Below are 7,913 nucleotides of genomic sequence, written 5' to 3'. Positions count from 1 at the left end.
ATTTGGTGTAAAAATGTGTCCAATGTGACAAACGATCTATCGTGCATCCTTCTTTTTCCAGCGCATCGTGACTGAGATAGGTCAGATCTGCCCTATAGCACGGCAGATCTGAAGATGCGGTCTACGACCAGGTGGGACGCGCATCAGCATCGTGATCGTGAGTGGAGACTCATGATTAGGACATATTTAACACGATCTGTCGTTCCGATGTGTCGGATTGGGCAGATCGTGTAAAAAATCGCTAAGTGTGTAGGCACCTTATGACAAACAGGTAGTCAATAGGCCAGGACAGGATCACCACCAGGAGTCAAAACAAAATGGACAAGTGCATGGCTCTAAATATTATACTTGGCACCAGGATATATGGCCTTACATATCATGGACCAGGCAATGCTCTGCATTTTAAACTTAGCACCAGATGCTATTTAGCCTTGTAGCACCAGCTTTTTCTTACTTTTAAATACTTGACACAAGATATTAATCAGCATATTATATCTAGCAGCAGATATGGCTCAGTATATTATACTTGACACTAAATATGGTTTAGCTTTATATACTTGGCACCAGATTAGGATCAGCATACATCGGCTCCCATATTATTGGAGCTGGCAGATCCTACTTTTTACTAGAGATGTGCGCCGACCCCAGGTTTTGGATCTAGATCTCCTCTGGTTTTGAATCTGGATTGGTCTTGAAAAACCTCACCTCCGTGTTTTGTTTTTCGGTTTTGGTTCTGGATCTGGATTTTTTTCTTAAAAAATCATAAAAACAGCTAAAATCACATAAAATGGGCCTTTTTTTGTTCCTACAGTATTATTAACCTCAATAACATATATTTCCACTCGTTTCCAGTAAATTCTGACCACCTCACAGCTCATAATATTGATTTTTTTTCATCTAGTTAAGGGCCAAAAGGTTGCATCCAGCTAGCTGACTCAAAACTGAGTGATAAATAGAGTTGAGGACTGTGCAAAGATGATGGTTGGGGTACCCCTTGAGAATTGAAGAATTGATAGTTGGCACAGCCACTGGTTGAAGTAAGAAGAGTAGATACTTGATAATTGGTGCAGCCACTGGGTGAAGTAAGAATTGATAGTTGGCGCAGCCACTGGCTGAAGTAAGAATAGTTTATAATTGGTGCAGCCACTGGCTGAAGTAAGAAGAGTTGATAATTGTGCAGCCACTGGCTGAAGTAAGAAGAGTTGATACTTGATAATTCTGCCACTGGCTGAAGTAAGAAGAGTTGATAATTGGTGCAGCCATTGGCTGAAGTAAGAAGAGTTGATAATTGGTGCAGCCACTGGCTGAAGAATTCATAGTTGGCGCAGACACTGGCTGAAGTAAGAAAAGTTTATAATTGGTGCAGCCACTGGCTGAAGTAAGAAGAGTTGATAATTGGTGCAGCCACTGGCTGAAGTAAGAAGAGTTGATGATTGGTGCAGCCACTGGCTGAAGTAAGAAGAGTTGATAATTGGTGCAGCCACTGGCTGAAGTAAGAAGATTTGATAATTGGTGCAGCCTCTGGCTGAAGAATTGATAGTTAATTGTTGATACAGCCTCCAGGCGGAGTAGTAGTAGAATACTAGCTATGATTAGGAAAGAACCAGTCCTGCAACAGCCTTGAGAGCTGGAACTCTTGGCAAGTTGTGGCTGTTACAGCCTTGAGGTCTGGTGAGGAGTGACGACAGATGGCCTTTGAAGCAGGATGCGGCGTATGGGCCGTGTAGCAGCCTTGAGGGCTGAGAACACTTGGCTGAATGTCACTGTTGTGCGACTTGTGCCGCTGGGTTAACACAACAAGCAGCAGTTGGTTCAGACTTTTATTTAAAAAAAAATTAAAGGGGCATGCAGGAGATGCTGTCTGTGGCCATTACAATTTCTGGACATTCATAGACCATTACATTAAAAATGTCAGGCAGCAATGCCCCAACCAACACATAATGGAAAGTAAAAAGGTGCAAGATGGAATTGTCCTTGGGCCCTCCAACCCACCCTTATGTTGTATATATGAAACAGGACATTCACAGTTTAACAAACCAATCACTTCAGCAACAGGGACTGCCACTTGTGGCTGAAATGATTGGTTTGTTTGGACCCCCACAAAACAAGCTGCTAAAGCGCAGTGGACATTGGTGGCAATGATCCCATACACAAACTGGCTTTACAATACATTAGATTAGATGTCGTCATCATCATTATCCCCATCACTGTGTACATCCTCCTCTTCTTCACACAATATTAATCCGTCCCTCGCTGGAATCCACCATTACAGACGCTTCTGTATTTTTTGGAAGTAAGTCCTGGTAAAGGTCTTCCTCGTGGAATTTCTAATTCATTTTGATGAACATCATCTTTTCCACATCTTGGGGAAGTAGCCTCCTATGAAGATCACTGACAAGGTTCCCGGCTGTGGTGAAAACTCAGAGTACAAACTGGAGGGTGGGCAACTTAAGTACAGCAAAGCCAGTTTGTGTAAGGGACTCTAAATTGCCTCTTTTTCCTGCCAGTAGTGAAATGGACTGTCTGACATGCCTATTTGGATGCTATCCCTAAAATAGTCATCCACCATTCTCTGAATGGTGACCGTATCAGAAAAAGTCACGGTAGACATGTCACTCATTGTAGCCAGTTCTTTCAGACCCAACCAGTTGTCATGAGGTTTTGCTGACTGATCTGCATCACCACAAGCAGTGGGCTCTTAGGAAAATTTTGTTTTTTCCTGGCAGCTGTAGAAAATGAAGGAGGAGATGCTGCCGTGTCACTTTCTGCTTGAGCTGCCAATTTTTTCACCACCAGCTCTTTGCATCTTTTCAGATTTATGTCCATCGGAAAGAAAAACGCAAGGTATGACTTAAACCTAGGATCAAGTATGGTCGCCAAAATATAATGATCTGATTTCAAGAGATTAACAACCCTTGGATCCTGTCAAAGCGAATGAAGGGCTTGATTTACAAGTCCCACATACTTAGCAGAATCACTCCGTTTCTGCTCCTCCTTCAGTTTCTCCAGCTGTTTTTGCAAAAGTCTGCTTAGGGGAATGACCTGACTCAAGCTGGCAGTGTCTGAACTAACTTCACATGTGGCAAGTTCAAAGGGTTTGAGAACCTTACACAAAATGGAAATTATTCTCCACTGCGCTTGACTAAGGTGCATTCCCGCTCCTCTCCCTATGTCATAGGCCACAGTGTAGCCTTGGATGGTCTTTTTCTGCTCCTCCATCCGCAGAAGCATATAGAGGGTAGAATTCCACCTAGTTGCTCCCTCTTGCTTCAGCTGATAGCAGGGCAAATTCCACAGTTCTTGCTGGTGCTGCAATCTTCAACACCCAGTTGCTGAATGTCGAAAATGTCCAGAAATCTTTTGGGCAACCGAGAGCATCTACTGCATGCCCCTGTCATTTATAAAAAAACTAGATCAACAGGGGTAAGTGCAAGTGCTCTGAGTTAGAATTATGGGTATGGTTGGTCAATAATGTAACGATGACAAAGGTCTAATTAATGGGCATACGTGAGGTTAATAGAATAGGGAGGGGGGGATTGAGGGAGAAATGGAATGTGTAAGTCCTGGTGTGAACCACCGTGTAGACTGTGGGTAGGGTGTTCACTTAAACACCAGCTCAGTCATTTTACAATCCGAAAGAAACCTGGGTCAGCAATAACTTGTGGCAGTATGTTCTTATAAGATATTGATGGTATGTATCAAGCAAAAAAAGTTCCCTTTTGTCCACAGGTATAATATTCGGTCTCCCGGCTCGCCTCCTCAAACGTAACCCATATGCGAAGAAAAGGAGAATCGGAGCATCAGGTGCAGGTAAGCAAGAGTGATGTAAAATATGGTGTATTGGTAAGGACTTACCCGGATTCTGCCGCGGGTCCGCTAGTTCACCTGCAATCCTTGCTCGATGGTCCAATGTGTGTGGGTATGGGGGTGGCTGTTAGTCCGGCTGGACCATATATACACTATTACATGGACTCAATAGGAGTATGGATGATGTTTTTATTGCCTGTCCACATACAATATGCTCCTTGTGGTACAGGTATAAAAGGGCAAGTATAAAATAACAAGAAACACATTCACTGGTGGTGTGAAGGTTCAAAGGTGGGTCGCTGTAATGTCCCCAACACGTTTCGTCCCCTGTAGGGACTTTTTCAAGGGTAGGTGATCTGGAGGGCACAGTAACTGGCTTTAAATACCTGTATTTAGCCCCACATGCTGTGAGAATTAGGCCACTTCCGGGTTCGCGCTCTCCACTGCGCGTCAGTCACGTGACTAGGGTGTGCCTGACCTAGTAAACAACGTGCTGACTGCGCATGCTCGCTGTAGTGAGAGCGGACATAGCGCCTCATGTTAAACTGATCAGCGTCTTCTCTACGTCTCCCAGTTAGTAATAGAGCTGAATTGGTCTCCCCTGTCTCCGTACTGTGGGTGGCCATTTTGGGTAGGATTTGTTGTAATGGAATCCTGCCATAGAGACGTGTTTACAGCGAAAGAACATTGTACACTTTCAGACTAATCACATTAATGCAATTCGAATATCCACTGGCTTTCTACTCATTAATGTTCATGGTAAACCCATGTGTATATACCTCATTGCTCTCATTATCAATAATCAGTCTTTCTACTGATGTAGGGTACATGCTAATGTGTTAATCTGTCTATTGCCGTGCATAACGGGGGGGGAGGAGGGGGGGGTGAGAGGGGACCTCTTACAATAATGTCAATCAGTATAGTCCTCAAACTAATTCCAACCTCCTAACTTGTGATATGGGATCATAGTGGGTTTAAATATATGATCCTAATTTCTTTCCTGCCAGATTAAACTTGGAAGGTATGAAAAGTATAAAAATTTGCAATCAATTACCTAGGACCTTGGTAAGGTAAATTGATCTATGTGTATTGTAATAAAACCTAGAGTGTGAATACTTTTGCAATAGACATCAGGTTATTATTCTTAATGTTCAGAAAATAATAAGTTACTACTTTGTTCCAAGAAGTCTGTCATGTTGGAACAATTTCTCCTAATACGGGTGAATTGACTCATGATGATGCTATTTAACCAATTAGGGTGATGGTTGCTATCAGCCCTAATATAGCTATCCACATCTACCTGTTTGTGATGTGTTTTGGTGTGGATCCTGTTGTCCTGGATAAAGATATCCAGGTCCAGAAAATGTACTTGTTCCTTACTGTACTTGGTGGTAAAAATTAAATTCCGATCATTGGCATTGATGTATGTCAGGAATTGGTCTAGTGATGTTTTGCTACCTTGCCAGATGAATAATACATCATCTATATATCGTCGCCATAGAACCAAGTTTGCCCCAAGCTCAATGGGGGACCAGATGTTATTGTCCTCCCAGTGACTCATGAAGAGGTTCGCATAGCTCGGGGCAAACTTGGTTCCCATGGCTGTCCCACACTGCTGCAGGTAGAATTAATCCCCATACCACATATAGTTATGGCTGAGGATGAACTCTATACCTTGCAGGATAAATGTCGCTTGTTGTTGGTCTAGTTCTGTGTCCATATCCAAAAAATATTTTGTACTTTTCAAACCCTGGGTATGGTTTATAACCGTGTACAGCGACGTAACGTCGCTTGTGGCTAACCAAAAATCCTCAGACCATGTTACATCTTGCAATACATTGAGTACCTGTGTCGTGTCCCTTAAATGTGATCGTTGTTGTTTTACATAATTCTGTAGGAATTGATCAATGTATTGCGACAATGGTGCGGTTAGGGAATTAATCCCAGATACAATGGGCCTTCCTGGTGGGTTGATGGGATCTTTGCGTAATTTAGGCAGATAATAGAACACAGGGATCACAGGGTGGGGTGTATTTAGAAAATCATGTTCCTCTTTCTTAAGGATCCCTGTCCTCAAGCCCTCCTTTAATAGTAGATTTAATTCCTCATGGTAACGTATGGTGGGGTCCCCTTTTAATTTTGTGTAAGTAGCCGTATCCCCTAGGATTCTCATGGCCTCTTTATTATAGTCCTCCTGGTTTAGAATGACCACCCCCCCCCCTTATCAGCCGGTTTGATAATTAATGTGGTGTCTTTTTTTAGGTCATTGAGTGCTTGCATCTCTGATTTAGTTAGATTACATGCAGAACATCTAGATGTATTGATCTTGTTGATATCATCCATAACTGCCTTCTCAAAGGTATGGATGTAAGGACCTTTGATGTAACTTAGGTTAAACTTTGAGGTTTTAGTGTGGTGTGCTTGTATCTATCCCTATTTAGATTGTTATTTGGATTGTATGGTTTGTCTAAAAAATATTTCTTTAGATTCAATTTTCTAGTGAAATTCTTTATGTCCATATACATTGAAAATTTATCGATCTTATTGCTAGGAGCAAATTTAAGTCCTTTGCTGAGGACTGAGGTTTGCATTGGTGTTAATATTTTATTACTCAAGTTGAAAATTCCTATTGGGTGTTTGCATCTGATTTGGATCTTGATCTTTTTTGATTTTTTTGCCCTCCCCTGCAACCTCTTCTACCGTGTTTAATTTTCTTTTCTGTGATAGTAGATTCCGGTATTTTAAAGGGGGTATTAGGGTTCCTAGGTCTAAAAAACTGTCGCCCCAATTTTCGGCTGATGTAAGATCTTCTTGTACGGCACTTAAGAGTGACTCTGACGTGTTTATGTTAGGTAATGACGTTAAGTTATTCCCTTCTGGAATGATCTCTTTGGGGGCAAATGAGTCCCTCCACCCTCTTTCAAATGATTGTCTTATAGTGTTGGTATAATGATCCTTGTCTGGGCTCAAGTCTTTCATGGAATGGACAGAAAAACTATGTGATTCTTCCTCACTATAAGTACTTAGGTTCAGGAAATCGATCTTTTCATTGTTTACTACTGGTTTCGTGTGTAAACGGGTCATGAACTGTTGGTAGGTCAAGTTATATTTTTTATATATCGGGGTGCCTGCAGTGTCAAACCTATCGTGTTTGCAGACAATGTTTGCGATCTTCTTCACCAATTTCTGGTCAATGTTACTTTGTTTATCTTTAAAGCTGGTGTTCAGGGTTGTTTTCTTATTATGTTTCTTAGTTTGTTTCTTTGTTTTCTTTAGTGGGTCCCTTGACTTGTGCCTACGTGCACTCATAGTCCCAAATCTGTCCCTGAATATTTTGGACTTTTTTGTGTTTATAATAAGTTCCTCCTCTCTGTCTAGTTTTTGTTTGATAAGTTCTTCTAAAATCTGATATTCCTTATCTTCTTTATGTGGTTCTAAACTACTGTCTAATGTGTCGATATCTCTTTTTAATTGTTCTAATTCAAGATCTCTTTCTTTAATGATCAATTCCATTAATTTAACAGAACACTCATGTAGCACTCTATCCAAATTTTTGATGAATTCAACATTATCCTTGTTATGAGTAGGTCTCTTTCTAATTTTTAGCCCTTTAGGTACAATATCGTGTGATATGTACCATTGTAGAGTATGTTTGTCCCACCATATTTTAGTTTCTTTTTCTAATAATTTTTCTAATTTAATGAATGTCCGACAGAAAGTCTCATTGGATGCGTCTAGTGATATTTGATTGTTTATTTCAAAGAATATGGTGTTCGCCCTATCTGACCTGGATCCCCTGGAATCTAAAAGGCCCATGCATGTACAAATGTATCTCCTTAAGCTGCCAACCTGTATGGGATATAGGTTCAATTTAATTTATTAATGGTCAGCGCTATAGAAGTATGGTTCTAAATCTAGCTGCTATGCACAAAAAGTAAGGTATCCCAACCTCGTAAAGAACTAGATCAACAGGGGTAAGTGCAAGCGCTCTGAGTTAGAATTATGGGTATGGTTGGTCAATAATGTAACGATGACAAAGGTCTAATTAATGGGCATACGTGAGGTTAATAGAATAGGGAGGGGGGGATTGAGGGAGAAATGGAATG

Source organism: Taudactylus pleione, unplaced genomic scaffold (genome assembly GCF_031769625.1).
Source record: "Taudactylus pleione unplaced genomic scaffold, aTauple2 ptg000051l, whole genome shotgun sequence".
NCBI classification, from domain to species: Eukaryota; Metazoa; Chordata; class Amphibia; order Anura; family Myobatrachidae; genus Taudactylus; species Taudactylus pleione.
The sequence above is the reverse complement of the archived record's forward strand: the minus strand, read 5'-3'. Positions refer to the sequence as shown.